Source organism: Amborella trichopoda, chromosome 3 (genome assembly GCF_054954075.1).
Source record: "Amborella trichopoda isolate Santa Cruz 75 chromosome 3, AtrichopodaSantaCruz75HAP2 v2.0, whole genome shotgun sequence".
Classification (NCBI taxonomy): domain Eukaryota; kingdom Viridiplantae; phylum Streptophyta; class Magnoliopsida; order Amborellales; family Amborellaceae; genus Amborella; species Amborella trichopoda.
Window position 1 is genome coordinate 15,054,014 of NC_142338.1, and position 24,977 is coordinate 15,078,990.

The 24,977-nt window shown below is 36.8% G+C and overlaps 2 pseudogenes; one reads left to right on the forward strand and one right to left on the reverse strand.

Moving 5' to 3' along the window:
- Positions 1-721: 721 nt before the first annotated feature.
- On the forward strand, positions 722-12,703 carry LOC105420381 (beta-hexosaminidase 2-like; annotated as a pseudogene).
- Positions 12,704-19,980: 7,277 nt separating this feature from the next.
- Positions 19,981-23,834, reverse strand: LOC105420382 (obtusifoliol 14-alpha demethylase-like; annotated as a pseudogene).
- Positions 23,835-24,977: the final 1,143 nt, after the last annotated feature.

The following is a 24,977-nucleotide window of genomic DNA, read 5'->3' on the forward strand; positions in this document are numbered from 1 at the left end:
GTAAAATAGTCAGTCAAAGTGTTGAATGAAACTTGAATTATTAGTGTGATCATTGAAGATATGAAAGGGATTCTAATTCTTACAATTCCAGGTCTTAAATGATGAAGTTTGAATTATTAGTTTGATCATTGAAGATATGAAAGGGATTCTAATTCTTACAATTCCAGGTCTTAAATGAGTGGATTAGATTGAATTAGCAGGGTAGTAGATTAGGTTGAATCGAGAGGATATGGATAGTGTAGATAGGACGGTAGAAAGAACTATATGAATCATTCGATTTACTATCTATTTTATCAATCTTAGACACTCTAAGATCCTTTTTCAAACCTTCACCCACTGCACTAATCTGCTGCGTTCGTAATGGCTGTGTGGGTCGAAGACCAAGTAGTGAGTTATAGTTATCTATACTACATTATTAAGCCAAAGTAATGGAAGAAAGGACCTAGACAGATTCGTAGTGGCTGAGTGGGTCGAAGACCGAGAAGTGGGTATAGTTATCTATGCTACATTATTAAGTCAAAGTTATGGAAGAAAGGACCTCGAAAGAATGTGGGCTACATCCTTTTCAAACAAGACATAGTAAACCCCTAAAAAAATGCTTCCTTAAATTTTAATGTATAGAGAACAGAGAGAAGAGAGACGAGAGTGCAGCTCCTCAACATTCAAAAAAATAAAAAAGATGCTATTGAAGAGATCTTAAAATTTAGAAGGATACTACATAAAAGATATCTTACATGGATAGAAAGAGAGTCATGTGGTAAAATATTAAGAAAAAGAGTTATGTGGTAAAATATTGAGAAAGAGAGGGTATTCCCATTCCATCTTTAGAGAGATAAAGAGGGAAAGTTTCATGGATCGAGCAGATCTACAAAAATTTGAAAATTGAGAGTCTAAAACTGCATTATAAGATGCATTATTTCCAAATCTTGAAATCCATTTTTTTCTCATGTCCATGCGTTTTGATATCGAGATGATCAATTTGAAGATATTTGAATATCAAAAGAACTTCTTTTAATGAAAATTTTTATGTGGGCTTTAATTTGATTGTTTAGAGTCTCGGCTCTATATAAATTTTGTCCTTTAAATATTAGAATATATGATTTGGCCAATCAAACATGACCTACCAACAAAGAGACCCAAACATGACATACTAACAAACTGGACCCAAAAAATTAGGGAAATCTTGCTACCACCCCAGAAAAACATTAAAAATAAAAAATAAAAACTCCTTCACTTAAAACAAAGTCCCAACTCCCCTCAATTCAAAGAGCCCTTCCAAAACAAAACCCATCCACAACCCAACAAATCCTAAAGACAATCCCTACATACTCCACGCAATGACCCAAAACTCCTCCTAGTGGGCCCTCTACATGCATACATGTACAAAAACTTGCCTCCAAACACAAGCCAACCATGAAGGTCCACTACGTACCCAATGCTCTGTGCTCGCTCTCCTCTCTCCTACTACTCCTCCTCCTCCTCCTCCTTTTCATCTCTTTTATTCCCACCTCCATTGCTCAGCCCCCACAGGTCCTGGTGTGGCCCAAGCCCAGGAACCTCAAATGGGCTCCCCCCTACTCCTCCATCTTCCTCTCTCCGACCTTCACCATCTCCTACTCCGGCTCCAATCCCTACCTCCAAAACGCTGTTAGCCACTACCTCCGTCTCATTCTTGCCGAAAAATACACTCCCGTACGCCCTGTCCCCTCCAACCTCACTGCCTCCACTCTGCCTCTCCAAACCCTGACCCTCTCCATCAAGGACGAAATCGCCCCCCTGCAACATGGTGTCGATGAGTCTTACTTGCTCTTCAACACTGTAGTCAGCCACAGTGTGGGGAGCAATGCGTGGTTTGGAGACGGTCTCGCAGTTGGTTTGGGGCCAGGTTACCGGTCGCCCTTAAGATTTGGGATGCCCCTCTGTTTGAGCATAGGGGGGTGATGCTTGATACTGCCAGGAATTACTATGGGGTGAGGGAGATATTGAGGACTCTGGGGGCGATGAGCGAGAACAAGTTGAATGTGTTCCACTAGAACATCACGGATGAGGCATCGTTCCCAATTGTGCTGCCGTCGGTGCTGGAGCTGGCGGAGAAAGGGTCGTATGGGGCGGGGATGCGGTATTCGGCGGAAGAAGTGAGGGGCATTGTGGAGTTTGGGATGAGCCGAGGGGTCAGAGTAGTGCCTGAGATCGACAGTCCGGGTAAGCCCTCCTCCCCGTTAAGCCACTGGGTTGTTAAATGGTTTGTGTTTTTTTTTTTTAATGAAATCCGTTGCTTTCAGACCAGAAAATATTTCTGGTATTACAATAGAGTCCACATTTTCACGAATTTTAGGTTATATTTTTATTTATTTTTTTGTCTTTTTTCAATTTTAACCGCTGTTTTGATTTAACAACATTGGACCACCTTTTGTTTTTATTTTTTGATTTTTCTTAAACTTTAGGGCTTTCGGAGAGGTTGGAGGTCAATTGGCAGTTGTCTTATGTTTAAGACATTTGAATGTCCTAAAGTGGGACAATTCAATCTCCTGAACATAAGACATCCAAAGGTGTTCCCTTATTTTGTTTCAGACTTAACTTTATTCTTTGTTGATTTCGTTTAAAACCGTATCGATGTTTCCAACATTAGATTGGGTTTTTTAGTTATTTTTTATTGTATGATGTTTCATACATTGGACTGGTTTTTGGTCACGAGAAAATGTTTGATATTGGCTATATTAAATTGTCTAGGTTAAAAAAATAGTCCAATGTCACAAATATCAGACTAAAAAAATTTAGAATTGAGGAGATGCCTAATATTTAAGATATCAAATTGGACTATTGCAACATTAATAAATAAGTATAGGACACTCTAATGTTTCTAAATTTAAAGTGTGGAGATGCCCAACATTTGAGATATTTCTAAACCTTAGGATAGCTCTAAAATATAACAAAATATAAAAGAAATAATCTATAGTTCACAACCCTAGTTGTGAAGGGTCTATTTATGGACTGTGGAATTTTTTTTTTTAAATTACAATTTGTGATGTCCTGCTCATCAAGTAAAAGTGTTTGTGTAAATAGAACAAAAAAGCAATGGGTATTTTTGTTATTCTTAGGGATAAAGTTGAAATTTTTATTAAAAGACATAAGCACTTTATAAATAAAGTTTTAATTACTAATTTTCAAAATACTATTGCCCTTTTGTGAAAATTTCAAATTTATTATTATTTAGTGATTAACTACTATTAAAATAATTTTAAACAAAAATTAATGATTTTTTTAGATAAATATATCTATCACAATTCATTCTAACATCACTCTTTATATTTTGAAGGGTTGTCAACTTTAAAAAACCTAATATAAAAAGGTGTGTTGCAACCTTAAACAATCACCTCCAAATTTTGTCATAACATGTTAGGATTATTTGAAAATCTATTTTCATATGTAATTATAAAATTTTAACCTCTAAAATGGTTAAAATCAAGTAGATCTATAAACATATGAAAATATTGAAAATGGACGGTCTAGATAATGTGTTGCAATATGCATTATTTCTAGTACTCAAAATCTTTTTTTTTTCATATTCATACATCACGATGTCGAGATGATCAATTAGAACGTTTTTCCACATTAGAACAACATTTTTAGATGGATTTTTGAGCCGCATCTGTAATTCTACATTTTAAGGTGGCGACCTTATATAAGCTTTTTCTATATAAAAATAGGTTACGTTAAGGTGTTCACACTATATAGCATTTTATAATTGTATTCAACAAATTTTCGACACATATATACCATTGTTTTGTAATACAATATTCTTTTAGTAAGGGTATTTTTGGTTATTAGGAGAGGTGAGACATCATCCATATGAAATGTGATATCACCTTATAAAAATATCCAACCAGTTTAAAATATATAAATATCTTCTTAATACAAAGGTCAACATATTAAAAAAAAGAAGAAAAACATAAAAAAAATTCAACTAGTTCTACATTAGGACTAGGGGCAAAAATTGGAAAAAAAAAATGGAAAAAGGGAGCTCCGCCGAAATTTCATGAAAATGTGGACCATATCAAAAATTCCAAAATGTCTTCTTGTACATGAATTTTCCTTTTGGCTTTCTATGGTCTACAAAATGTCTTCCAGTACATAAATTTCCCTTTTTGCTAATGAAACAAAGGATTATGTTCTATGATCTACATGTACCAGTAGACCACATTTATATAGTCCCTTTTGGCTAATGAACCAGAGGATTATGTTCATATACCAGTAAACCACATGTATATAGTCGTCGCTGCCATCATCAAATGGATGGACCATGATGGGGGAGATTGTGGCTTAATAGGCCACGAAGTGACCCAAGTGGTAGGTCCCAGATTCTCCATCACGGTAAACCTGTTAAATGGAGAGAATTGGTACATTGATATGTTACGATCCTAGGTAATTTAAGGGCCTAATTTTTGCATTTTCATTATCCTAAAGGTTTTGAAACATATTGGTCGGTACTTAACATTCAGCATGAAAGCTACCATTGCAACCTGGGTTCAAATCTTAGGAAAGGCCTACCTATGGAAACGGTTACCTCAAAAACATAAAAATCAAAGTGAGAGCTGCCGTAAAGAAAGAGCTTCTGAGAATGTTAACTCCGGAGGTAATTTAAGGCGTAACTATCCATGTTTCCTTCACCTAAGGGCAATGTTAAAAAAATCCACTCGGCCAAGGTATTTGGGACCTTGCCGAGGCGATTTACTTGGCGAGTCTGAGTAAATCGCTTGAGTCCAGCTCATTTTTTATTGAAAGAAAATGAAAATAATAGTTATATATGGGACCTAGTCGAGGCAATTTACTCGACGAGTCTGAGTAAATCGCTCGAGTCCAACTCATTTTTATTAAAAGAAAATGAAGAAAAATAAAAAAAAAAAATATATATATATATATATATATATATATATATATATATATATATATATATATATATATATATTGTAAGTACCTCTTTTATCAACAAAGTAAGAGTGGCGTGCTGGTTGTTGGGTTTGGCGATAGCTAAATCATTATACTCATAGTTTTTTCTAAAAATTACGGTATTACGAGAAATAGAAAATTGACTTTCTTGGAAAGCAAGAAAACGATATCTTTTATAAGAGAATGAAGGAGGACACAGTACCTATCTTTTGAGGGTCACCCTTTTGGGGGGTTATGGGAATGGATCTCCAATAGAGATATGGGTCTCCAAGAGAGAGAGACATGGTCTCCGAGAAAGAGGCGATATTCCCATGAGTTTTGAGTTGATTAGCTTCTACTTCTAGAGAGAGAAAATCTCTATATTATTCTCGAGATTATCTTTTCGGTAGCGTCATTGCGATGGGAAAGAGGTTGACCCAAACTGCAATATTCATTGTGATAGTGGATTTCTAGTTGCCGAGGCCGTGGATATAGTCTTACGAGGTGAACCATGTAAATCGTGTGTTGTTGTAGTTTGTTTTTTATATTTACTTTATTTTTCGCACTCGATTTATAGTTGTATTCATCTACTTCACATTTAGCCAATGACATACACGATTTTGGGTGGGATCCCGATGTTTGGGACTCTAGGGGATCCCGAGAACCCTACACTGGTTAGTATGCTTTATATACTGACGGGATTCAACCCCTTACTGGGGTACACTTTACTCCTTAGAGCTAACTAGTAAGACATCCTAACTTATCTAATATGAATTTGCGGTAATATTATAGTTAACCTTTAAAAATATTGTGTACAATTAACTCACCTAGCCTATGGGCGAGTCCGAGTTGCCCCGGCTTAGTTTTAAAATGCTGCCTAAGGGTTTGGGAGGCATTGGTTAGGTACCTAACATTGACCATTGGTTCTATATGGTCACATGGATCACAGTACGCTTTATTTTTTTTGGACCGGGTGAAATGGAATGGACTGGTTTGCCAGCCATCCAAAGCAATTTTCTATCATTTTAAGAGCCCTATTCTGGTTTTTAAATCCCTTCATTGGCTTATGTCTTAGAGGACTCTATTTGCAAATACAAGATCCTCTTAGTTATGCAATCAATGTTGTTAGATTTGCTTAGAGTCTTTTTTTGGTTCGGTGAGAAAAATGAAACAATTCTGTGCTTCAGTCGATTTGAGGGAAGAATTTGGATTTTTTTTAATTTAATATAAATAAATTAGATATTTATATATAAAATACATACAAATAATGAAAAAAATAATAAAAAAAAAAAAAAACTTTTATATAGCTATATTTTTGCTGGCCTAAGTATACCCGAAGCACATCCGAATTAAACCCGAAGCAACCCCTAATTCACAGCTCGAAGCGACCTGAATTTGACCGAAGTGGCATGACCATGCTTTGCTTCGCTTACGTTTATGCATAAAATCCGAAGGCTTCGGCCTCTTCGGTCGAATAACATTGCATGCAATCTCAATGGGATGTGGTATTTGGTGCATACATGGGTTCCGAAGGGAAGCTTTCTTTATATAAATTGAATACTTAGTTCAAAAAAAGTTTATATAAAGGTGAGGCTCTAAATAATCAAATTAAGGCACTAAACCATCAAAGTAGGGCGAACCTAAAAAATTCACTAGAAGAGGTTTTTTTGATGCCCAAATATCCTCAAATTGATTATCTCGACCTCAAGATGTATGAACATTAGAAAAAATAGATTTCGAGTTTTGGGAATAGTGCATCTTGTAATGCATTTTCAAGAGCGTCAATTTTTAGGATTATCAAGTGTGCATAGATCTGTTTCATCTACACTATTTTTTAAGCTTTAAATTTTATAATTAAAGATGAAAATGAATTTTCAATCCATTGTAAATATTTTCAATATTAGAATAACATATTTTCACACTATTTCAAAATGCATCCTCATCCTTATACAAACTATTGTTCGCAAAATCGCCCGATGTAACCGCTAACCGCCCTGGGCGGCTCCGGTTTTGGGCGGTTAGGGTGATCAACTGGTATTTAAAAAAAAAGTTCTAAAAAATGCATATAAATTCTCAAAAATAAAGAATTTGATTTTTACTGCAGTTTTTAAATATTCTTTACATTTTGGTACATATTAAAAATTGTTTTGGTGATTAATACTCACTTTTATATTTTCCCATCTTTTTTTAAAAAAATAAAAAATAGCCCTTGGAAAATATAAAATGGGTTAAAATCTATTTTTTTCATTAATTTTCAACTTCATTTGAATGTTTTTTATTTTAATCGTTCTTTATATGTTTTTCATATTTTAGTAGATTTTTTTTTGTATTTTTTTTTACTTTTTTAACACTTTTTTGATCGCACGGGACTTGCCTGGTTAGAGCGGTTGAATTGGCCGGTTTACCGGTTAGGCCAGTTAAACCGCTTCCAGACCCATGCCTGGTTAACCGTTCCGGTTAGATTTTGCTAACATTGGTACAAACCACACCTGTGGCACTCTAAATCGTCTTTCAAATGATTCCTTTTCTAAAAGAATTAAATTTCTATAAAGCCTAGGCTTTATGGAAACAAAATAAAGCCTCACCTCATATACTCATCTAAAAAGCAGTTTAGACAACAGAAGTCACCACGATGACTCCAAAATCAATTTCAAGCACCGACAATAAAATTTGAAACTAAAAAAATATACAGATCTTGCAGATTTGTTAATACTTATTTTTAGAGTAAAATAGACGGTCTAGATAATTTGTATATACAATATTTTTAGAACTTGAAAACCTAAATTTTCTTCACAACCATGACGTTCAAGCCGAGACAATCTATGTAATGGTTCTCTTATGCTTGAATTACAAATTTTGATGACGCTGTGCTTATTTTGATAGAGTTGCAACCCTATCAAACCATCATACAATTTCAATCTACGGATGAGAGACAAAATGGCAACTTTTAGAATTTCACACCCAAAGATATCTAAAGTTGGATTTATGTTCTTGGTTGAGAAGTAAATAACTTCCCACAAGAATTTAAACTGCACAAGTTTGATACGTTAATGGTGGGAATTGAGCGATGCCCCATGCAGACAGACCTGCAAATATGGGGAGAGAATGCGGTGGTGCAGCCTCGTGTGGCCCCACCTTTGAGATTCACCAGAGGCTGTGCCCACCAAACAAAACTCTGAAACCTGGTACGCCAAGCGTCAAAAAACAAGGGTGAAATGGTGGGTAGGAGATTATATTAAGGTATCCCCCCCCCCAACCATTCCCAATTCTTTTTTTTGGTTTTTTTTTTTCCATAAGAGGTTTTTCCTTTTGATCGTACCCAAATAGTGGACTCCTAAGAATGGGGTGAGGGAGTGAATTTCCATGTTCCTATGCTTTCACAGGACCTTAGAGTCTGTTAACTTCTTTCCTTTCTTTTGAACATTAATATAAACTTCCACTAATCAGACTAAGAGTACAAGGTATACAATAGAAAAAAGGAAAAATCATTAGAAAAAGGTAACTCTCAAAGAATAAGAATTAACCTCTCCTTTGGTAAGAGAATCGGTCTCTTCATTAGCTTCACAGTAGCAATGCTGGATTTCAACATTTGTATCTTCATTAGCTTGATAGTAGCAATGCTGGATTTCAACATTTGTAGCCAATAATATATCCCTAGTTTCATGAAAAATAGTCTTTAACCTCTATGGTATATTGGCTTCTCCTTTGCTCCAAGCAATAATATTTGCCGAATCTCCTTCTACAATTTTACCTCCTTCCAATTTAGATATCAGTTTAAATCGTTCCAATAGGCCACGGGCTTCAACCTCACTTGCTCTGGTAGTACTGCTCTGGTAGTACTGGAGGGGCCTCTTGAGTAAGGGCAAATTATGTGACCCAAATTATTTTTAATGAGTCTGCTAAAACTGGCTGCACATGGATTTCGAAAAGAGCTTCCCTTGAAATTGAGTTTGTATGAACTCAGAGGGGTTGGTTTCCAAACAGCCGCTCTTCGAGTATCAGTGTTAATACCCAAAGTTGCCATTGCCAGAGGATTGCTGATGATTAAACTTTTGGGGATAAAACCACTATCTTTATGGGAAGAGAATTGATCTGCTGCCACCGCAATAATGTTTGATTTCAACAAAGATAAATCAATGTTAATACCGTCAAATACTCTTCTATTTCTTTCCTTCCATACATACCAAAAAAGACTAACCCAAATAGACCTCCAAAAGATGGTACCCACCTTCGAAATACCTGGAGAGATCCACTGATTGAGTAGCATCCTGACATTTTGAAGGACCGATAAGAACAACTTGAAGCATTGATGGACCAAATCCCAAATATTAGCAGCAAAAGGGTAGGATAAAAATAAGTGTTGAGCTAATTCATCACTCGCCTTGCATAGGATACAAACATCGGTAATGATACATCATTGCTTTCTTAAATTATCAATTGTTGCTAATTTATCTTGACACAGGATCCATAAGAACAATTAGACTTTAAGAGGCACATGTAGCTTCTTGATGTTATGAAGACCCTGATCCAACTCCCTACTACGATCACAATACAAGAGGTCATATGTGGGCTTAACAGAAAAATTCCCCAATGAAGTAAGATCCCATATGAAAGAGTCCTTCTTGTTTGGAGTTAAGCAAACATTGTTCAATAAATTTAGCAATGTATGATATTCCCCAATAAAACTATACTCTCTTGCACCTACAATGAATAGACCAAACAATGTTAGTAAAATTACCCCCACTAACCTCCTTTACGGATGCTAGTGGATTTGAGACTTTTGAGAAGACCTCCAGGAAAAGGTATCTATCTCAATGGATAATCTCCAAGTTAGTTGTCAAACCAGAAAAGTGTGGACTCTCTATTGCCCACCACTTTTCGGAACTGTTGCAAGTAAATAGGTTTCTCATAATCAATCCTCCTCAAAATATGGGATAGCCTTGTCTTGTTTCTTGGGCTTTTAATGAGTCCATAAGTCAGATCCATGCCATACTTATCTCTCAAAACTTGTACCCAGAAAAGAGTCTTGTTGGATGTGAATCCTTCACCAACATTTCACAAGTAAGGCAGAGTTCATATATTTCAACCTCCTAATACCCAACCCTCAATCTCTCAAAGGTGCAAACACCTTTGCCCAACACACCAAATGAAGTTTATTTTTTACTTCTTTCTATTTAATGATATATTAGTTTTCCAATAAAAAATTGTCTTTTTCCCTAGGAAAAGTCCGTTAAATTCCAAAAAATGTTGTTAAGATTGATTCTTGGAAAATGAAATAATCTTGCACTTCACTATTTTGTTAAAAATATAGAAACAAATTTTAAAAACATTTCTTCAGTCATTTGGAACTTCTAACCCCATTAGATTTCCAATAAGTTTAGTTCTTGAGTACTAAGGTTGTTCGAAGCGATTCACCCCCCAAAAAAAGGTTTGTCTGAAGAAAATCATAGTGCTATGACATCAAAGTCCTTAACAAAAAAAAAAGTCCTTAACAAAAAAAAAAAAGAATTTTTGTTTTTTTTTTGTTTGTGAAATGTTAATAGTAAGAATAGAGCTTAAGATGTTATATTGAAGCAGTAGCCTCCCTACCCACCAATGTCCCAAACCTATTATCAAGGACCTTAAAATTGTGGATGGGCTTCAGCCAAAATGCCCTTCAACTCAATGCAAGACCCCTTCATCCCTATTTCTTTCCCTTCTCCCACTTTCACCTGGCAGATACGTACAAGGAATTGGATTCCACAAAGAACAATTGTTTTATGCGGGCTAGACCATATTTGTACAATGAGTAATGATCTTATGAAACCTTCTCACACCCATGTGTTTAGGATCCCAAAGGATCACTATTAAATTTGGCACAGATCTCTAAAAAAGTTATCACATGGGTGTGAGACTTGACTTTTCTAGAGATCTGTGTCAAATTTAATAGTGATCTTTTGGGGTCCTAGACACATGGGTGTGGGAGGGTCTTACAAGGTCATTTCCCTTGTACAATATACGGTCCAAAGGTATAAAACATCCATTTTAAAGATGGATGCAAATAGGTGGTCCATCTAAAAACAATTGTAATTAACGATCCAAATGTTCTCTCAAAATAGTTATTATTTTTAGTTTTCAAAATTTATTTATTTATTTATATTCATAATTTCCATATTAAAGTTTATATATTCTCTAATAATTAAGATCAAATTATATTAAAAAAATATAGCATTTCTCCATATGCGACCTTGGGGCGCATGCTAACCACGTCCTTCTGCAAAAGGGGAACTATAGTTCCGTTGAGTATGGAAACGCCTAGGTCACAGTTGCTATCATTGTTCACTGTCCAATTGATGGATTTGACCATCAGAGAGAGAGAGATCCACACATGATATGAGTGGATCCGGATCACCATCCAAACCATCAATTGATTGTGATGAGCCATCCTAGATTTATTATGATTTAAGGGAACATTGTAGAGAACATTTTGACATAGGGAAAATTTGTTGTCGTGAAAGTTCTTTCTGGGCCCTCGATAGAACTTTCCCCTCAGCTCTCTCACAAAATATATAGAGCAACGAAGGGGTAGAGAAATACTTTAGGGCATACCGGCTCATGGGCAGCAGCATACCCTAAGATTGTGGCCTGGTAAACACCCGCTGGCTCTTCAGCGTGGCACTGGACATCTTAACCTAACACCTATCCTTTCCTTAGCAAAGTTCTTCGCGACCTTCCTGCACTCTTCCTCGACTCCTTCCTCCATGCTGGAGATGACGAGGTCGTCCCTGGTTGCTGCAAGGCTGATCCCAACATCCAAGCTTTCTTAGCCTCCGGACGAACTTTGGCCAACTCCTCGAAACTCATATTAATGCCACTCACCCTTACATCGAACCTCTTAATCGCACTGCAGTTTACTTTCAGGATGTCCTTCTCCGCTCCGCTATTAACGTGAAGCCTGAGCTGCTCCCGAAGGAGACCACCATCTTGCAGTCATGGAGCAATCGACCTAACAACACCAAGTTCATAACATCCTTGGGTTATAGAGCAATAGTGTCGTCCTCTGCTTTCTACTACTTGGATTGTGGGCATGGTGATTTCTTGGGCAATGACAGTAGCTATGACGAGGGACTATGAGGGCAATGGGGGCTCTTGGTGCGGTCCTTTCAAAACATGGCAGAGGATATACGATTATGATATAACGAATGGGTTAACCACAGAGGAGGCAAAGCTAGTGCTTGGTACTGTGGTCGGAGCAAGCTGATGGGACAGTGTTGAATGCAAGGCTTTCGCCAAGGACGGCGGCCTTTGCCGAGGCAATGTGGTCAGGGAATCGGGATGAAGAGGTATGCAGAGGCCATGATCGTCTCAATGAGTGGCGATATCGGATGATGGCGAGAGGGGTGAGGGCTGAGCCAATACAGCCACTATGGTGCCTCAAACACCCAGGGATGCGTAACTTAAACCAGTAGTTTATGGAAAGAGGTGGTGTGTATATTCTCCTTCAATTTATGGGGAGGCTTGCCGAGAGGGTGTACACAGTGCAATATTGAAATTGTCGCATTTTCATGATATCCAATTATTATGGGCATAAAGTCAATAATATCACGTTATTATCATAAAACAAGTCATACATAGATAATACATATTGTTAGGTCTTTTAAGTAATCCTCATGGGAGTGTGACAACTTATCAAAACTCCTAATACTTTTCAAGGAAAATAAAGATAAAAGTTACAATTGGATCTTAACTCCTATAAGCCATTAATTATTATAATTAATTCTATGAAGTAGGAACTCTATAAAATAGAGAGTTTAAATAATGAAAAATAAAATAAAACAAATGAAGTGAGATGATTTGCGCACATTGTATGGGGTTTGGCCTATAGGATTTGGATTAGCATCCTATGCTCCGTATGTAGTTTGGGGATAGATCCAAGTATCGATAACCCTATCTATGCCTTCTCATTTTTTTTTGGGAAATTATAAGAAAATATACATCAATTTTTGAAACATTAGAAAAGAAAAACCCACAACTTTCATAAACCTCGTCCACACCATTTTCCCTCAGTTTTGGCATTTAAAATACTTCAAGTTATAGCATTTAATTTGTTGTAAAAAATGGGGTTATGGTACGTAAAGTATCATAATGCTAGGGCTTCACAATACTACGATTACTGTGAGTGCTATTTTGGTTAAAAAAAAATGCCAAAAAAAGGTGTGGATGAGGTTTATAAAATTTTTAAGTTTTTTTTTTTTTTCCCAATTAGGCAGAAATAAATGTATATTTCTAATAATTTCCCTTTTTTTATTGTGTTTATTTTTGCATGGAACATCATTTGGTTTTGGAGCCAGATTGTGCTATAATTGTTTAATGAAATGTTTGGGACAAAACTTGTCTCATTCAAGTATATGATATGGCACAAAAAATTTGCATTATACTATAACCCTAGGGCACAATCCTTCATAGACGAGTTGATTCTTCAGTCCGAAACTTTAGAGAGAGAAAATACATAACAATTGATAGGATTTTCTTGGAGTTTTGGCTATGAGCATGGGATTCGTCTATGGCTGCAACATCCAAAATAAAAACAAACTCCGTTGAGTTTTTTAGTAGACTTCCTTCTAATTGTGCCAAATCTTCATTTGTCAAAGTTTAGTCTTTTAATGACCATGGCCAATATTAGGTAGTGTTTCAAAATAATTTGTAAGCTCCAATTATAAAATCGTATTATTTTTTGGTAAGGTTGAATATGAAAATTATTTGGTAGATTTCAATTACAAAGATTTTGTGGTTAGTTCTTTATTGCTTTAAATTAAAATTTTATTGACATTCTATTTTGTCTTCATAGCATAAAATCAATATAAATGTATGGTCCTATTTCAAAATTTAACTTACTCTCTCTACCCAAAGATAAGTATGTTTCTCTCTCTCCATAACTGTTCATCGAAGATACGCATGCTTCTCTCTCTCCATAACTGTTCAACGCGTCGATGAACATGTCAAGAAAGGACGCATTTATTAGCTGTCATCTACACCATGGGCCATGAATCACATGTACACCATCATCTCCATATCCATAGCGATGGAAATCATCGGTGAGTTGCAGGATATGTCTAAGCTCCATGCGTATGCTATATAGGATGGCAGCCGAATGTTTATTTATCTAACAATTTGTATAAAAATATATGGAGAGGGAAAGAGAGATGCACTCTCTTATTGCCAATGTACAAAAACTGAAATTTGGTGTTGACTATTTATTGGTGCTGCCCCACAACCAGTATCATTTGGTGAGAGAGAAAAAGCATCCACAGGCTATCTTTTTCTGAAGTTAGAATCTTTTTTTCCAATCTCAGATCCTAACTGTGGATAAGAAAGAATGGACTAGTATATAATAAACTAGGTATTGGTCTTATTATCATTGTGAATTGATTGATGGAACCTTTTTTATTTCTTTTTTCAAGGAAAAATACTTCTCTTTAATTTTGATGGTGCATGCTGTATTGCAATTTGGATGTTAAAAAATCAAAATAGAAAATATAGGAAAGGATTGGAAGATATTCATGTTTATTTCCAATATAGAGCTCTAGCAATTATACATATTAGGATAAGACAATCATTAGTTGTGAATTTTATATAAAGAAATACTTGATTTGATTTGAAAATTTTCAATGCTCATAAATATTCCAAGTTCAGCAATATATGTACTTTTGTGATGATTCGCCCTCTGGGTCCGGGTAGCCCACCAAACTAATTTGTCTACAAATGACAATGGTATCTGGTACTTGGTTGCTCCACTTCCCTGTCTAAATCGCTTTCCTTAAGCTAAAACCTTACTTCCAACCAAACCTATTTCTCCATTAACATATTTCTCTGGCTTAATATTACAAATGAGAAACGTACATCCTAATAAGTTGAAAAGACACAAAGGAAAAACAAAATAACTTTCCTCTCTATAGGCAACGTAGGCGATAACTTTGAACACTGATAAATTAGTTCAGGTCATTCAACCCCCAAAACAAATTTCTAGAATAAAATCCCATGCCCAGAATGTTAATAAACAACTGGAGAGCAATATATGCTGAAAACAAAGAAATCACCAGGATTTCCTCAATCAAGATGAACGAAAAATCCTACTCGCACTGGTTCAACTGAAACTAAAAAAGCTGAAAGAATGGCCAATGTTTTGTAAGCTCGACATCACCTTCCGGTTCAATTGAGAAGGCTCGGAATTGGGCCGAGAAGTGTCTGGCTTGAAGCAAAACTTTGATGCTTTCAATATGCCTTTCGAGTTTCAACCAAAAAAAGGCTGAAACAAAATGAACCGATCTATAGTCATTTCCCCACATGAATACTACATACGATCCATAACTGGTTTTTAGAGCATCGGATACAACCATCACCATCACCATCAGAACAACAGTCATTTTTCTATAGTTTTCAAGAAACTGACTAATTCTCAACCAATATTGTTCAAACTCCAGGCATATCTATTATCAACTTGCTTTTTCTTAAGGTACAATTTTTTTTGTTTTCGGCCATAAATCTACCCAAAAGTCTGTTTTATTGTAGAAGTGTTCCTCACCAAAATAACTGGCAAAAGCAAAATCAAAGCCTAACAAAACCAAAGAAAGAAAAGGAAACAAAATCACCTCTCACATAGAAAAGAAAAAATAAATAAATAAATAAAATAACCACCTCCAGTTACAAAACTTTAGATTCCACCATGAAGAAGAAAGGAAAAAGAGGGAAGCAAATAATTGTAGAAAGAGAGAGAAGGGAAGAAAAAGAGAGGAACAAAAAAAAACTAATATTCATTGAGAAGCCAACACATCTAAAAAACAAGAGGAATAAAGAAAGAAAACAAGTATTCACGGATAAAGTTGTTAGACGGTTTCATTTTTCAAATTGTAAATCCCTACAATTCAGGGATTTACAATTAGGAATGACATATATCTTATAAAATCCCAATAATCAAATGATCATATTTGGCATGTATTTGTCATATATAATTATCCCCATTGGGTCAATGAAATATATAGATCGATTCTCCAAAATTAACATGGTATCAGAGCGTATGGCCATCAACTCTCCCTCTGCAATTTCTTTCTCCTAAGCTTGAGCCCTTTTCAAAAGCCTTTCCTTCTTGGCAGCTTTGTCCTCAAGCTTATACTTTAGAAACATATTGAAAAGTTCCACTTTCTAGAAAGAAACCCGTAAATTCCCTGCTACTTGTATTCTATTGACGCAGTTCCGTTAAATTTCCCTACTCGTTGCTATTACCATGGACAACCAAATACCTCATCTTTTGGAAGACTCCACCAATGTCATCCCTGATGGGAACACTATGACCAATGGTAAAAACTTCTCTTCCTCTGTTATTGATTTCACTAGCCCTTTTCATTTGACCTACAATGATAATCCTGGCAATATTCTTGTCTCTCACATCCTTGAAGGTGAGAATTATCCGTAATGGAGTCAAGCTATGACCACTGCTTTGAGTGCCAAACATAAGCTCTCTTTTGTGGATGGTTCTCTAATCATACCTCCCATCTCTTCTATTAATCATCTTTTATGGAAAAGATAAAATGACATGGTCTGATCCCGGATCCAAAATTCTATCAATAAAGAGATTGTTGATAGTATTTTCTATGAAACCACTGCTCAAGGCATGTGGAATGAGTTAAAATCTCAAAACAATGCACCTCGTCTCTTCAAGTTACGACTTGATCTTGCACTTGTTTCTCAAGGTTCTTCTACCATTTCAGCTTATTACACCAAACTTAAATATCTTTGGGAAGAACTTGCTTCTTATACCCCTCTTCTACCCTGTTCTTGTGGATCTTCTAAGGCCTTGCATGACTATCTACAACAGGACATATTAATTCAATTTCTCATGGGACTCCATGAGTCTTATCACCTAATTCAAGGCCAGATCCTTCTCATGGCCTCTTCCTAATGTCAATAAAGCTTATTCTCTTCTTCTTTTGGGTAGATTTATGGTGGAATCTAAAGTTTTGTAACTTTCCTTTTTCTCGTTCTACGTGCGTATTTCTTATGTAAAACAAATTTGAGACTCCATCTTTATTAATATATTTTTGCACTTGTAAATACTCATTTTCAATGCACTATTAAACACATAAGGACAGATAATGGATTGGAGTTCTTTTCTTGTACTATTCAACAATTTTTTAAAGAAAATGGGGTCACCCATCAACATAGTTGCGTTTACACACCGCAACAAAAAGGTGTTGCCGAATGCAAACATCACCACATACTTGAAATAGCAATTGCTTTGCTCTTTTAAAGTAATATTCATCTTACCTTTTGGAGAGATTGCATGCTTAGTGCCACATATTTAATAAACCGGTTACCAACACCTTATCATCGAATAAATCCCGTTTGAAGTATTATTTAACAAACAATCATCTTACTCCCATTTACAAGTTTTTGGTTGCCTTTGTTATGCTTCTACCATCGCTTCAAATTGACATAAGTTCGACCCTCGCGCTCGCAAATGTGTATTCATTGGTTATCCTCATGATCAAAAGGGCTATCATCTTCTTGAACTTTCCACCAATTCTATTTTCACTTCTCTTGATGTAGTATTTCACGAGAACATTTTCCCTTATTAAAATCTCCCTTCCACTGATTCCTCTATCATTTTACCCTTACCTATACCCGATGACTTCCCACTCCTTGATTCACATGATGTCCCTAATACTACTGATCCCATCACTTCCCTACCCAATTCTCCTATTTTTCCTCATCAAGACCAATCCCATGACACCCCATCCACTTCTGTCCTAACACCAATCTCTATACCACCTATCATTCTCAACGAGCTTTTCAACCACCTTCCTATTTGAAAGACTTTAACTGCTCTCACACCAAGCTTAGAGCTGCTTCTATATCTTCTTCTGCCACTGGTTCAACCAAAGGTACACATTATCCCTTGTCCCATTTCATTTCTTATCAAAACTTGTCTCCCTCTCATCAAAGTTTTGTCTTAGCTGTCTCTTTTATTCAAGAACCTACCTCCTATTCTCAGACTGTGCAAACCCCCAAATGGCAAAAGGCAATGCAATGTGCGCTTTAGGCAATTGAGAAGAATCGTACCTAGACCCTTATGGCTTTACCTCTTGGGAAAACTCCTATTGGATGCAAGTGGGTATATAAAGTCAAGTACTGATCTGAAAAGAATCATACCTAGACCCTTACGGCTTTACCTCCTAGGAAAACTCTCATTGGATGTAAGTGGGTATATAAAGTCAAGTACTGATCTGATTGTACCGTTGAACGCTACAAGGTCCCCCTTGTTGCCAACGTGAAGGATTGGACTACCATGAGACCTTTGCACCAATTACAAAGTTGGTCACTATTCGTTGTTTATTAGCCATTGCTTCAGTTCTTAACTGGACTTTGCACCAATTAGATGTGCATAATGCATTTCTTCATGGTGACTTGGAAGAAGAGGTATACATGAGTCTTCCTCCGGGATTTTCTTGACAGCAGGAGACAAGAGTTTGTCTATTACACAAATCCATTTATGGACTCAATCAGGCATCCTGTCAGTGGTTTGCAAGTTCTCCTCGGCCCTTATTGATATTGGCTTTACCCAATCTAAAGTGGATAATTCCTTGTTTACTTGCAATCGTCATAATGGTTTTTTGATAGTTTTGGTTTATGCCTATGATATCATTGTTACAGGCACCAATTCACATGTTATACAGTCTCTCAAATCCTTTTTACATCGCCGCTTCCACCTGAAAGATTTTGGCCCTCTCAAATATTTCCTTGGTCTTGAAGTGGCATGGTCTAAAAAGGGTTCATGTATCTCACAATGCAAATATACTTTTGAGATATTTGAAGAAAATGGGTCTCCTTGGTGCCCGACCTGTTCACCTCCTCATGTAGAAAAATCTCAAACTGCGTTATGATCATGGAGAACCTCTTTCTGATCCTACCAGGTACCGTCGCATTGTGGGCCGTCTCATACCTGACTCTCACTAGATCAGACATCGTTTATGTTGTTCATATCATTAGTCAATATATTAGTCAATCACGGCGGCATCATTATGAAGCAGCCCTACAGCTTGTTTGATACTTAAAACTTGCATCGAGACAATGTTTATTTTTTCCCTCAGACAATCATGTTCAGCTTCAAGTTTTTTGTGACTCTGATTGAGCAAGTTGCTCTGATACCTACCGCTTTACCACTGGATAATGTGCTCTTCTTGGTCATTCTTTTATATCTTGGGAAACCAAGAAGGAATATACTGTTAGTCATTCTTCCGTCGAGGTCGAATACCGAGCTACGGCTACTGCTAGCTGTGAGATCACCTGGTTACACTCACTGTTGCATGACTTAGGAGTTCCTCACTCACCACCTGTCGTTTTTTATTGTGACAATCAATCTGCATTATACATTGTTGCCAATCCTATGTTTCATGAACGAACAAAACACATGAAGATTGATTATCACTACATTCGATAAAAGATCCAAAATGGAGTTCTACGGACCTCCTACATTCCAACAACATGACAACTTGCTGATGCATTTACTAAAGCTCTTAATCGCAACCAATTTAATTCTTTGATTCGCAAGTTGGGTGTTCTCTATATTCACTCTCCAACTTGAGGGGGAGTGTTAGACGGTTTCATTTTTCAAATTGTAAATCCCTACTATTCAGGGATTTACACCTACAAATGACATATATCTTGTAAAATCCCAATAATCAAGGGATCATATTTGGCATGTATTTGTAACATATAAATATCCCCTTTGGGTCAATGAAATATATAGATCGATTCTCCAAAATTAACAAAAGCAACACGTCTAAAAAATACTAATATCCCTAACTCCAACTTGAAATCCATCAAAAACTAACCAACCAACAATCTAAAAAACACTAAGATCCTTAACTTCTAATTGAAATCCACCAAACAAAAACTAACCAAGCATTTACACCATCCAAATTCTGACAACAAATCCCCCAAAGAAAGCCCCCAAAATTCTCACAACAAACCTACCAGAAAATCCACATTACAGTGATGAAATCCCCAGAAAATGCCCCCTCATTCCTCTGCTATTAGGACATGCCTCTTGTACATAACCATAACCTTTCCCTTAATTCCTACCACAATTGGATTGCAATCACTCAGGAAAAACCCCCACCATCTCCAACTCAAAATTCCTAAGCAAATGACCCGATATCATTTTCATTTGGAGGTAAGCAAATGATTCACCTAAGCATCGATGACTTCCAGCCCCGAACGAAATGTACAAAAATACTCATGTTTTGTCCTCCACTCTTCCTGGCCCGAACCTATCGGAGTCAAAACTATTGTGCGTGCGGAAGCAAAAAACCTGATGGGTCAATATTTGGCAAATAAAGTATGAGAAATAAAGTATGAAATATATACCACAAGCATAAAAATATTTACGCGGTTCACCTCAAAAGGGCTACATCCACGGGCATGGCAAAATGAAATCCACTATACTAATGACAGTTACATCAAAGATTTTGGAACAAACCTCGACAAAACACAAGTCGAGTAAACCCTATTAAACCTGCTCTCTTAAACGGCACCACTGCCGATCTCTCATCTCTATTCAATAACTAGACCATTGTCATCTAACTAAAAGGGAAACCACCCAAAATCTCAATGGGGACCGCTTCTCTATAAGAAACAAACCTCTCAATCTTCGGGAGTCCAAAAGAGGCATTATCACAATGTTTCTGTCCAAAAGAAGCTCTCTTCTCTAGGAGGAAATCGCATCTTATGCACAGAAGGCTCGAGCTCCCTCTCTCTCTAAATGAACCACCATTCTCATATGGTGACCCAAATAGAGCACACAAATTCTCTGTACTTTCATCCCATATATATAATTAGAAATCCACACAAAATAGAAAACTTCCTATTGATATAACATATATCTCAAAAGACCAAGAGATAAATCCAAGAGTCATAATCTTTTTGGATTTCTCTCAATCCTTGAGGGAATATCTCAATCCCACATAATATGAGAATATCTCAATTTCACATAATCTGGGAATATCTCAATGTTGGTGATTTTGGATAGCACCAAATCCAACAAAAACGTGATCCAGCCTATTAGCAACAGAAGCTGAGGTGACTACAATCTGGCCTTTGGGCATCTTATACTCTTTGCCTTATCATGTTGTTACTGTAAAATCACTATGTGAGGTTCGAAGTATGAGCATAATAGTAGACTGGAGCCTAAGTGCTTCTTTGATACACCGATAGAGCACATCCATCTCAAAGAGGATATTGTAGTCAATTTTGCTCTCATACTTTTTCAAAATGGCCTTTGGTTCCTCAAAGACAGAATTGAAATAGGGTTTGTGAGGAGGTATGTACCAGTCTATATGGAGGTGATGGAGGAGGTGTGTTGACATGTAAAGAGTGCGATGATGAAGAAGGCAGTGACTTCAAAATCGATAGTAGGCATCCTTCCTTATACCTAGAATCCATTTTGCACATATCAGAAAGAGTTTGCACCTAGAGTCCATCTTTTTACAAATTTAAATGCGACATGGTCCAATGAGACTTAGTCATAGATGATCCATAAATCTAATTGACCGATGGTTGAGTACTTGTGACAGTTGTAGAGCATCACACTATCCGTGGTAGACCACCGGCAGTAGAGAACGTGGTCATGCATGCCTTCAGTAGGACCAAGCCTTGAAGGATCATTTTCCCCCTCAGAGAAATAGGGGTGCAATAATCAGGTCGGGAATTTGCCTAAAACTTTTCTAATGGGAAAATGCCAACAACTGTGGTATCCTATCCAACTCTGAGATGGGGGAGTAACTTAGTAATAACCACTTGAATGCCCATCCACATCACAATATTATTGGATATGGATCCAACAATTAATGGATGTTTTCCTACATAGGAAATACATCCAACTTTTCTACCATTACATTCCCCAAAATGTAACTCACCTAGATTTAATCATTTAATATTTAGAAATCAGAACAACCTTTTTCTTAGAGTTTGTTTTATTCAAGGGCCCATAGAGTGTGATCCATATCATCATCAGAACCCCATGACAATCAATGGGTTGAATAGTGATGAAGTGGGAGTGAATCGCATTGTACGATTATCCCTACTTTCTCACATCGCTTTCCAACCAATTGATTGAAAACCCATGGGTGATGGTTGCTCTTATAACCATATGGGTAAGAATATATCTCTTCTATAAATTAAGAATAAAATATATTGTACCTAGAGTCAATGAAGGTTTGGTGCATATCGGGCTTGGGTTTTCAACAAGTTTACGACCGGTAAAGATTCCAGCAAAGGTCTCGCCAAGGCGCTGACAGGCCCTATAGCAACGTCAATGGGCAGGGATGGGGAGGGGGAGAGGAGAAGAGAGATGGGGCGCATGCCATTGACGAGGTCGTAAAAGAGAGATGAGACATCATTAGTGAGCTTTCACTCACCTTGCGACCCAAGTGGCACCTGCTCACTATTAAAATGATGAGGTACTCTAGTTCGTACATTAGGTCTGACATACCTTTGGTCCCCCACTTTGAAAAGAAATCCTACAATATAGATAGTTATGGCTTTAGGTCTACCCCCATTGCATCATTTTCTTATCTCACTAGTCATAAACAGATCATCAAATTGAAAAACAATTGCTCAGCCTCTAGATTTCACAAGAATAATATCAAATGTTTCTAAGATTTTAGGAAATAAAGCATTGCAAAATCATTCTTGCATCTAATGTCGCTTGAAAGGATGCAACAATGATTTTAAATATATACCCAATATAACATCAGATATTAAAAAACCATTAAGGTGTCACAATAGAGCATACTAATTTTATGACGCTTACTTTTGCATCCCAAATTTGCAAAAAGGAAACGAAAGCTACGTGTTCCAGAATTGGATATCGAGTGTAGTGCTAAATCCCACCACTAGCCACACAATTTGAGAAATTCATGTGAGGAAGCTTTGGAAGTGGTACCTATAAAGGATCTGAAAGGTAGATCTTGAAAGACAATCTGGGCATCAGATCAATGAATCCGAAGATTGCAAGTGATGAGGTCAATTTTAACAGGTATTTAATGAGAGTTGCTTCTACTTCCAAGGGAACATATGATTTTATGTAAGAGCCCATCAGATTCCTAACTGCTGCTCAATCCAGGTAAATTCCAGAGGGATTTCCAGAGGGGCTTTTGCCTTCTCTTTTTTTAAAATTTCATAAGAAATAATGGAAAAGTCATTTTATACCTAATAATAGGTTATTCTGCATAGTAACTAAATATATTGAACCATTTACGTAGTAATAAGCACACTTTGAGATGGTCTCCAAAATGGTTACGTATATCTAAAAATTTAGGCACTTCTACTCATGAACGAATGAGAGAGTTGCATACACTGTGCTGGTAAAACAACAAAAAGCACATGATGGGTTTCTCAAAGTGGTGCATTTAACTAGAACCAAAACAAAATGTTTGCTTGATATTTAAGAAACTTAGACACTTTTGTTTGTCATTGTGAGAGTTGCTTATGTCTAGAACCAAAACAACATTGGGTCACAATTGCAAACTTTGAGATTCGGCAAGTAGCAACCATTCAAATTCATAGTCTTTCAAGTTGCTTATAAGGTTATGGATCTCTAACAAATCATGAAACCAAGAACTCCATTAAAAGCGTACATGTGCTTCAACAATCATCTGATCAACATAACCCTTCAACTTGTTCACCTTCAAAGACTTTGCAAAGAACCTGAACTGCTCCTGCCTCATTGAATATTCTGCATCATAGCCCACACTAGGTCTAAAAGTAGGAACAGTGAGCCGATACACCTCTTGCTAGCTAAGATCAGATTCTGGGGCTTTTAACAAATGAGTTTAAACTTCACGCCCAATCAAAAATATGATATTTTTTAACAGTAATTTCACTCCCCCTTTCCCCTCCCTCCCCCCTCTCCCTCTCCCCTACTCCCCTCCCCTCCCGTCCCCCCTCTCCCCTCTGCCCCACCCCCTCAAGGGGATAGGGTTCAGGTTTTGTGCAAACAAGCACTCAGGTTTATGTGGGTACGTCGAGGAGGGTATGAAGGAGAGACAAATAACTACTGTAAATGTCATGGGGATGATCAGGGTAGGTTTACCTCCCCCTTGGTTCTGATTCAAAGAGCGGAATAGAAGCAGCTTAATATTAAGTCTGAGTTCTTTGTATCAGGTTCTTTTTCTCCTCCTATCTCTGATTTTTTTGGCCTCTCTGATTGGGCACAGAGGGGTTGTAATCTTCCGTCTCATCCTGATGTGAAGGTTATTAGTATGAACAAAGTTGTTTTCAAACTTTGATCTAAGGAAGGGGTTAGTAGAGCTCTTCAAAACTAGTTTTGTAGAATTAGGGGGAGTCTACTTTCATTAGATTTATAGAAACCTGCCAACCATGTTTCCTTTGATAAAAAGAATATATCTGGATTAGTCTCTACGGTATCCCACTGTACGCTTTGAACTTTGCCATCATAAAAAAGATAGTGGGTGGATCGGAGTCTACTTGGATATTGATTGAGATTCTTTCTTGAACCCAGTATGTAAGATGTTGCAGGGTAAAATTTTGAAAGCCAAACGTGTTCCCCTCTTTGAGAAAATTTTTCTAGTTATTGGTGAGAATTTTTTCGACATTGTGATTGGTGTTGTTTTCTCTAGGGTGGCACCTGTTGGTGGTAAGCCTGTTGTTACTTTGCAGGACATTCAGGACCGGCATAAGGTATAGATGCCGGAGCTAAAGAAACCACCAAAGATTGGGAAATTGTAGGTTGGTGGGACGCTGAGATCTTGCTGGAGTTTTTCTCGAAAGTTTGAATTTTAAAAAACGGTGACCCTTAAAGTTTCAAAAAGATGGATTCATGTGGTTAGATTTTCGTATCATATGAAGGGTTTTTCGATTTCCACGCCTAAGCCTCAATATTTAATTAAGGGAGATAATGGTGGTATGCAGTTTTCCAAGAATATAGATGGTTTGAAAGATGTTATGGAAATCCCCAAGGATTGGATTTTGAACGACTTTTCTCGAATTCAATTTGG